General features: G+C 45.3%; 1 pseudogene across 1 annotated transcript in view; it reads right to left on the bottom strand.

Annotated features, from left to right (window-relative positions):
• The window catches only part of LOC146581185 (NACHT, LRR and PYD domains-containing protein 12-like), a 503,983-nt pseudogene that overhangs the window by 93,397 nt on the left and 400,919 nt on the right, over positions 1 to 9,667 (bottom strand). The window lies entirely within an intron of this gene.

Here is a 9,667-nt window from a genome sequence, read left to right as displayed (position 1 = left end):
ACAGGATTCATCCATAATTGACAGTGAACAAGTTGTTTGTCATTGGTTACAACTAAACTTTCACACGCCTCCTCATGAGTGACAGCTGTAATTCACCTGAGATCAATTGTTCAATTTCGGAGACATTTCCAGGAAAAATGATACAGAAAGGTATAGGATTTGCTTGACAGATGGCCAATATTTGGCATGTGATAACTAGTTCAACAATTTTGTGTGTGATGACTCAAGCAATGGATGTATGACTATTAGTTTTATTGGGAACGACTATTCAGCATCCATAGGTATGATTACTTTTGACTGACATGACATAAGCAAATGGAAATGTCAGAAAGCAGCAGGGAAATGTATGGAAACAACTGATTCATGTCCAAATCATTTGCAGTTTGTTCAGAGAGAGGAGAAATTGCTACTATGATGTGCACAAATGACTGAGTGTTGTGGAGGTTGAACTAATAGTTATGAGAATTTCAATTCTGATCTGAGAAACGCACCAAAGCGACTGAGAAAAACTGTAAATAAAGTTGCAATGTTTTAGTTCAATGAAATATTTCTATCATTACTTTTTTATGGATTAGGTTCAAGAGTTATTAAGTGTGGATAATTAAATAATAGTTTAATGCAACAGCAAATTGTGCCTTGTTCTCAGATGGACAGAAAGTGGAGAATGATAGATGAGATGAGGAGATGAAGGAAGAAGAGTGAGTCACAGACAGAGCCGAGTTTATTTCCCACAGTTTTATTAATCTCTTGCCTCATGATTCCAAGTGCTGTCATTTTATAATTATTATCTCATAACACTTGTTTAATCAGATACAGTGTCTCCTATGGACTTTTGAATGTCTACTTTCTCAGATCAGCACAGCCCTGCCCTGCAGCACTATCAGCAGCAGGAGCAGCAGCAACATTGTAACCATCAGGTAAAACATTTGCTACATTTGCTTTGCATTGTTCCCACCTGATGACAGTGATATAGTATGATATGATTTTATATTAGATTCTTGATTAATGTGGGTTGTCGTTATTCAGCCTATGTGCTCCTTTTGAACTCTAAGCACCCTCCCCTTCGGACATCTCTGCACAGCCCTGATTACATGTCTGTATTGTATGTTTAGCTGCTGCAGTTTAGTCCTCTGTCCTGTAACAGTGCTGCTAACAGAGCTGCTCAGGGCCTCTGCAGGCTCATAATAGACAACCTGTTAGCCAAGCTGTTGTCCATAATAGATGTCAGTTTGGCTAACATCCTCCTCTCACCCACCATCTCTATGCAGTCGATGAGACTGTCCAGGAAAGAGCTGGTCCTCTTTATTGGTGTGTTACCCCCCATTCCTGGATGATGACATGATGTAGAAGCTAAGAAATTCTTGTAGTAAAAATTGAAGTAAAAAATTATAAAACTCAAACCCCAGACACTCAGTGGATGTTTCACTGATGCACCTCCAGTGGAACCAGATCCCACAACAATGTGTGCTCTTAATCTGGCAGGAAAGGAAAGGTTACTCACGTGGCGCTTTAGGATTAACAAAATATAATTAAAAGACTTTAACAGCCGTAGGTTAGTCAGTTTGTGGACATTTAATTTTGCATATGAGACATAGATGTGCCCTTAGGCCTCCTCCTCAATTCAGAGATGGTCTTTCCCTTTTCACGTAAATGGCCTCCTTGACTCTGCGCTCAAACCAGCGTTCCTCCCTGTCCAGGATGTTACATCCTCATCACTGAAAGAGTGTCCACTGGCCTGTAGGTGTGAATAGACTGCAGAGTCCTGGCCTGACCAGGTAGCTCTCCTGTGTTGTGCCATCCGCTTCGCCAGAGGTGTTTTGGTTTCCCCGATGTATAAATCATGGCAATCCTCCTGGCACTTAACAGTGCACACTATATTACTCTGCTTGGGTTGGGGACCTGCCAATCTTTGACATAGTGTTTGGGGTTTAAAAGCCACAGAGACGCGTTGTTTAGAAAAAATATGTCTCAGCTGTTCCGATACTCCTGACACGTACAGGATAAGGCAGCAGTTGTCCTTCTCTCCTGGATCACCTGGAGCTTTCTTTAGGTGCCTTCCCAGCTTTGACAAATATCCAGCTGGGATAACCACATTTACTCAAAGCATTAATATGACAATTTGTAAATTAATGATCATAAAACTGACCTCATAGCCCGCTGTTTGTCAGTGGTGCTAGTTTAAGTCATTATGCAAATGTACTGTTTACAGGGTCAAGGAAACCTGCAGTCAGCTGAGACTGAAGAAGTCACTTAGTAGAATTTCTTCGACTGAAAACGCCACGTCCAGATGAACAGAATAATTTTTAGGGATTTCCTTACCTGGATGACTGAGCATGAATCAAGACAATAAAAAGTGATGTTTTTTTGTTATGTTGTCCTAATTTTTTTTCTTAAAAACCTTTCAAGATACACATTTTGAAGTTGATAGAATAGAATAGAGCCTTTATTATCCAATTGAAGAGAAATTTCGGTGTTACCGAGCTCTTACAGCAAGGGAAAATAAAATATAAAAGGAAGACACAAGGTGGTCCTATAAACATAAGCAACTGAAGATGCTCCATTTGGATTTACACACCGGGAAAAACATTATATTCTATTTTTTTATGTATTTATTAATTTTGTGATGGCATCTCAAGGTCACCAGTCGTAATCATCCACTGGCTGAATCTGATGCTAACCCTGGATGAAGAGAAGTTGATGAACACACACTCACAAAAACACAACTCAATGTCATGTTCAGAAACCAGTTTGAGATGATTTGAGTTTGTAGCATGTTGTGTTATCCTGCTGGAAGCTGTCATCAGGAGATGAATACACCGTAGGATGGAGATGGTCAGCAAGAATACTCGGGTGAGCTGTGGTGTTTAAATTGTGCTTATTTGGTACTAAGGTGTCCAAAGTGTGGCAAGAACTTATCCCCCAACGCGTTACACCAGCAGCCTGAACAAGGCAGGATGGATTCATGCTTTCAAGCTGTTTACTGCAGACTCTACCATCTGAACGTTGCAGCAGAAACTGAGACTCATTCAAACAGGCAGTATTTGTGCATTTTTCTCCCATTTTGGTCAGCCTGGGTGAACTGTAGCCTCAGTTTTTTTGGGCTGACAGGAGTGGCGCCTGGTGTGTTCTTATGCTGCTGCCTCCAGGTTTGATGTACTGTGATTTAAGAGATGCTCTTGTGCAAACCTAGGCTGTAATGGCTGATTAGTTTAGTTGCTGTTGCCTTCTTATTAGCTTGAATCAGCATTTGTGTAGCAACAAAGCATTTTCACGCAGAGAACCACGGCTTGTTGAATATGTTCTCTTTTTGCTATTTCCCCTCTCTTTCAGTCTATCCTGTATGAACAGCTGCTGAAAAACAAAACCTGCCACCTGGAACCAACGACGACGCCCTAAACTCACTTAAATCACCTTTTTTTAACCACTAACCACTTTTTACATTCAAGGTATGCAGAAGAGCATCTCTGAATGCACAGCACGTTAAACCTTCACGCTGATGTGCCATGTTAATGAGCTCAGATCGTCTCAAAGTGGTTTCTTCAACATGACAGTGAGTTTGTACCCCAATGGCCTCCACAGTCACCAGAGTCAGTCTCAATCCAGTAGAGCACCTTTGGGATGTGGTGATACAGGAGATTCATATTGTGGGTGCACAGCTAACAAATCTGCAGCAACTGTGTGATGCTGTCATGTCAATGTGGAGCAAAGTGTCTCATTAATGTTTTCAACAGCTTGTTGAATCTGTGCCATGGAGAATTAAAACAGTTCTAAAGCCAAAAAAAGATCCAACTCAGCACTGATGTAGCCGGGTGGGCTACTCGCGCCTCCCTCTCTCTCTCTCTCTCTTTCTCTCTCTCTCTCTCGCTTGCTTTACCGCCCTCGCTCGCTCTCTCCTGCGCTCTTGGCTGCGCAACTCGGTTAATTGGGAACCCACATGCATATTGATTGCAGGGTGGCGTCAGTCCGTATAAAGTTAAGCCGGTGTTCTCCTGGATTATTCCTCACATGCGTTTGGCGCAAAGCTGCAGTAAATGCTGGCGGACCGCGACGGATTGATCAGCAAGCGAGTAGACCCTATGACAGCTATAGGTAGGCTCTCGCTTAACCTCAGAGTACCGAAATTTGTATTAATGTAGTTTTGCGGCCCTGTTGTAGCGCGGCCGTTTCTGTTTGAGGGTGTAAGCCTTCCAGTTTGGTGTGCGTGTGTGATTTCTTTTATTAAAGATTGAAGGTTTAGTTTTTATGATATGTAGTGAGCCTGACGCTCAGAGTCCTTTTACTCTTTTAACGTATTGCTCTGGTTTATTTCAGTGAACAGAGGACGTGCCAGTGTCCTTGGGACCTCAGGTGGTGGGTCGTTTTCACACTTTCCTTTGTACAGCACTGGGTGGGCTGTAGTGATTTTCTTGTGTGATTTTTCTTTTGGGTCCACGGCTGCTGGTAAGTCCAAGTTCCATGATTGTTTTTAACTTTAGGACACTGTCAACAACGACGCTACATTTTGTTTTCTAATATTTCATCTATTTTCACTATAAACAAAATTATTGATATTGGAGCCAACCTGCGTCGGTGTGCATCCTTGAATCTGTGCGGCCTCTCTTATTCATTTAATCGATTTTTCTTAAAAAGGAATTTCCTGGGGGTGAAATTCCCCTTGGTGGCGTTGTCATTTTATTACCATTTCTTTTATAACCCCGGCGACCACTTGGTCACACTAATGAAGTGGCAGCAGGGCTCTGAGTATGTTGTTCACTCAATAGCAGGAAAAGAGAGAGAGAGAGAGAGAGAGAGAGAGAGAGAGACGCACACACACACAAACCAAAAATGGGATTTACGAAAAATGATAATTAAAAACACGGAAATGTAAAATGATTAATCATACATGTTTATAAAATGATAACAAAGTAACAAGTTGTTGCCGATAATTATTTTTTTTATTCTACATGCATTTAATTGAGAGCTTCTTTCCGTTGCTTCCTTATTTTCTTAAGTGATTTAGGATAAGTTGAACAACGATGAAGTGTTTCATCTATCAGTTGGATTATAGGACTTGGACTTGGTATTTCCTGAGCAAATTGGAGTCGAGAAGAGGAAGGGCCCTGCCTCCATGCGACAGCGGAGAACGTGAACTTGCGCGCCTGAAGCCTGCCTCCATGGGCAGGGCCTCCACTCCGCCCTGGCAGGTATAAAACGCACAGGCACACACAGAAACACTTCACTTCTTACACCGGCTCAGGCAAACGCTTATAAGGTAAGATTTACAGACTTTTGATTTCAAATACAAACACTTGAAGGTAGTGTGAGTGCGCCGCGCCCCGCTCTGAACAGTGCGGAACAGTGCCCCGCGGAACAGTGCGCCGCGGCGCCGCGGAACAGTGCCCCTCTGAGGCGCGGTGCCCCCTCGGAGGCACGGTGCCCCCTCGGAGGCACGGTGCCCCGCGGAGGCGCGGTGCCCCCTCGGAGGCGCGGTGCCCCGCGGAGGCGCGGAGGCACGGTGCCCCGCGGAGGTGCGGAGCCCCCTCGTAGGCGCGGTGCCCCCTCGGAGGCACGGTGCCCCGCGGAGCCCCCTCGGAGGCGCGGTGCCCCCTCGGAGGCACGGTGCCCCCTCGGAGGCGCGGTTCCCCTCGGAGTCGCGGTGCCCCCTCGGAGGCACAGTGCCCCGCGGAGCTGCTGACGCGCCGTGCCCCTCGGAGGCAAGGACGCGCAGTGCCCCTCGGAGGCGAGGACGCGCAGTGCCCATCGGAGGCGCGGACGCGAAGTGCCCCTCTGAGGCACAGTGCCCCGCGGAGGCACAGTGCGCCTCGGAGGCGCGGTGCCCCTCGGAGGCGCGGTACCCCCTCGGAGGCGCGGTACCCCCTCGGAGGCAAAGTGCCCTCTGAGGCGCGGACGCGAAGTGCCCCTCTGAGGCGCGGACGCGCCGTGCCCCTCGGAGGTGCGGACGCGCAGTGCCCCTCGGAGGCGAGGACGCGCAGTGCCCCTCTGAGGCACAGTGCCCCGCGGAGGCACAGTGCGCCTCGGAGGCGCGGTGCCCCCTCGGAGGCGCGGTACCCCCTCGGAGGCAAAGTGCCCCGCGGAGGCGCGGACGCGCCGTGCCCCTCGGAGGCGCGGACGCGCAGTGTCCCTCGGAGGCGCGAACGCGCAGTGTCCCTCGGAGGCGCGGAGGCGCAGTGCCCCTTGGAGGCACAGTGCGCCGCGGAGTCGCGGAGGCACGGTGCCCCGCGGAGGCGCGGTGCCCCTCGGAGGCGCGGAGGCGCAGTGCCCCTCGGAGGCACAGTGCGCCGCGGAGCCTCGGAGGCGCGGTGCCCCCTCGGAGGCGCGGTGCCCTCGCGCAGGCGCGGTGAGGCGCGGTGCCACGCGGAGGCACAGTGCGACACTAAATTGAGTACAATTAACACTGAAAAGTTAACACTGGCCATAGAGTAAATTTAACTCTAATTCTGAGTGGTCCGGGACATCATAATGTCTAATTCGCGTGATGATTGTGATAGAGAAGCAGCCTATTTTTTTTTTTAATCAATATCTGAACGTATGAACAATAGACTGTCAAATCAATGAAAATACAAGTTCATTTCAACAAAATTTATTGTTAACACTGAAACACACAGTAGGCCTACATTAGATATAGGGCTGCATTTTAAAATGAATTAGAGAAAATAAAATGGCTAAATTGTGCATCTTAAAACAAAGTGCTTAATTTCAGGAAAAAAATAGCAGCAGCTTGAGTTTCCCTTTTTCTTTACCTTTTACATCTCGTCTCAATACATTTTGAACAGATAACATCAAACATCTTAACAATTTTGCAGTTTCTTTCTTTCCCCCTTGTATTCCACTTCCCCACTTTCTGTTGTTCAGTGAGAGAACTGAGCTTTAGTTTGCCCTTCCAGGATTTTAAATCTGGGCTGGAATGGTTGTCAGGGCCATTCTCACACACATGTGTAGGTGCTCGTTGGTGAGCCTGGAACGATATTTAGTTTTTATTATGTTCATTGTGGAGAAAGCTGCCTCACAGCTGTATGTGGAGCCAAACATGGTCAAGATGTACAGGGCTACTTTTCTCAAATTTGGGAAAGCTGTCTCAGACCATTTGGAGCCAGAAAGTGGCAGGTTCAGTTCTTCCAAACTGCTTTCAGGGCCACATCTGCTTAGAGCCCAACCAGTTGCATTTGAAGAGGCCCAGCATTTGCCCTCTTGAAGTGCTGTGTGACTTCCTTTGAGAATCGTCTGACATCAGTGATGAGAAATGGGTTCTTTAGAATCAGAATCAGAATCAGAATCAGAAAGGGTTTTATTGCCAAATGTTGAGCAGGTTTACAACATTAGGAAATTGCTGCGGTGCTTCAGTGCAAACATACTGTCATAAAAATATAAAAATAAGAATAAGAATTAAAAGTGCTAAGTGGATAGATATATACATGATATATACATGAGTGCAGGTGGTGATCAGTGCCAAACATGGAATGATGCAGTGAACACAGCGTAGGGTCATGTGTTAGTGGTGGGAACAGTCATACGGTTATTGTTCATGTGTCCGACAGCAGAGGGGAAGAAACTGTTCTTATGGCGAGAGGTTCTGGTGCGAATGGACCGGAGCCTCCTGCCTGAGGGGAGCAGGTCAAACAGACTGTGTCCAGGGTGAGAAGGGTCAGCTGAGATCCGAGCTGCACGCCGCAGTGTCCTGGAGGTGTACAGGTCCTGCAGAGATGGGAGTCTGCAGCCAATCACCTTCTCAGCAGAGCGCACAACACGCTGCAGTCTCTGTTTGTCCCTGATAGTGGCTCCAGTGTACCACACGGTGATGGAGGAGGTGAGGATGAACTGCTGTCCAAAGCTGAAGCTATCAAAACGTTTGCTGAAGTTTTCAATCAGCTCGTCAACAAAGTCAACAAAGAGGACACATCTCTCTGTCCCTGAACCTGTTCCTGAACCTGCGCTTTGTGCGCCGAGCTTCATTTACATTAGTCCTTCATCAGTCCTTCGTGCTCATGTTTAGATTAAATGTCAATCTTAGGAATTTCAGAATTAGGAAAAAAACGTTTTGATCAGGGGCGGATAGTAAAACTTTGTACCATCTCTGGGAGCTGCCAAGATCTAGAAAAAGCTCCTGAGACAAACCCGGTGTGTCTGATTACAGCAGTGGAAAATAGAGCAAAAGGGGCAGGTGCTAATTTTTATTTATTAGTATTTTATTTATTTATATTTTAAACATTCAGGGACAGGTGTCTGCGAGGCAATGACATCCGATGGGTCCAAAGCAACTTGTTTCATTCAAAAACCTTTTTTCTGTGTAGGTGCGTTTAGTTGATGCTCACATGTCAGTCGCTGGCTAACCAGCCAATTTGTCTGAGTGAAAAATATGTAAGAACCAGTGAGAGGCAAGCCAACAAGACAAAAATATGAAGATGCGTACTCAGAGAGAGGGTAGTCTGTGGTTCTATATTCATTCTTCTTTTACATTCTGGTTTAGATTTATAATCCAACCTGTTTCACTGCAGTTGATACTTGAAATGAAGGATCAGGACATAATTATCTTCTTCAGTTTACAAAGCTAAGTAACTTAAAGATAAAATGTACCAGTTCTTAATTTTGGTTTATCCATTAGCTGCTCCAAGTTTCAGTTTTACTCGTTTAAAAGTACTACAGTGTTTTGTTTTGGGTTTTTTTTTTGGACGCGTCTGCAGTTGTCGTGTTTGTGACTTATGATTTGCTCTTGTTTCTGACAGACTTGAAGCTACAATGGATGGAGACGGTGAACAAGCCGCTCGGCAGAGCTGTGTGTCCTGCACCTGAGATCCTTTCAGTTGCATCTCATTTACGACCAGGCTGACGGACTGGCTGCGATCCTTTACTATGACAGAGAGAAACTTTGCGAAATATTCCTCCAGACAATCACGATGGTGTTCTTCAGGAGCTGGATTCACAGGCCTGAGTGACCAAGACCATCAGTGACTTGCCCTTATACAGAGAGGAGCTGGGAACCTCTGAAGGGCCTCCAGCATCCAACAGTGCCTGCACAGATTGAACATTGTTGATGTTGTGTAAACTTCAATAATGAATTAATCAGAATCAGAATACTTTATTGATCCCTGGGGGAAATTAATTAAAATAAATAATTAAAATGTACTTTCCTTCTTATTATTCCATACATTCATTTAACCAACACATTTGTTATATTGATGACTGCTTTTCAAGGGCTGATCACCGCTACTAACGTCCCTGGATGGACTGACAACATCCGAACAATGACAGCAGGTCTCATGACTGAGGGCTTGGATGAACTGCAATATATATTCATTTTTAGAATTGATATTTTGTGTTAACTGCAGTTTGGCTCAAAGTGTTACTGCTATCTTATTTTAATAAACAACACTGCCATATGCAAAACTAGGGGTGGCAAGAGATTATGTTAGAGACAGTGGCATCGTTAGGCCTATTTTGGGGGTGCTGAAGCCTCCCTAAAATATTCTTAAGCCCCCCTAAATAATTTGCTGTTTGGGTTTGTTTTTTTTGTTTTCTTTTTTCTTTTTTTTTACAGAACTTGCAGACAAATTCAATATAAAGATGCAGGAATATGAGTTTAAAGAAATAATAATATAAACCTGTCGCTACTTACATAAATATGATCATAACTCGGTTGGTCCCTTTCACTTTACACTGTTAAGGTAGCGTC

The sequence above is a fragment of the Mchenga conophoros genome, linkage group LG3 (genome assembly GCF_057382185.1).
Source record: "Mchenga conophoros isolate Kocher_MC1m ecotype Shallow Benthic linkage group LG3, M_conophoros_male_GT1.1, whole genome shotgun sequence".
Classification (NCBI taxonomy): Eukaryota; Metazoa; Chordata; class Actinopteri; order Cichliformes; family Cichlidae; genus Mchenga; species Mchenga conophoros.
This window is presented reverse-complemented; position numbering and strand designations above follow the sequence as displayed.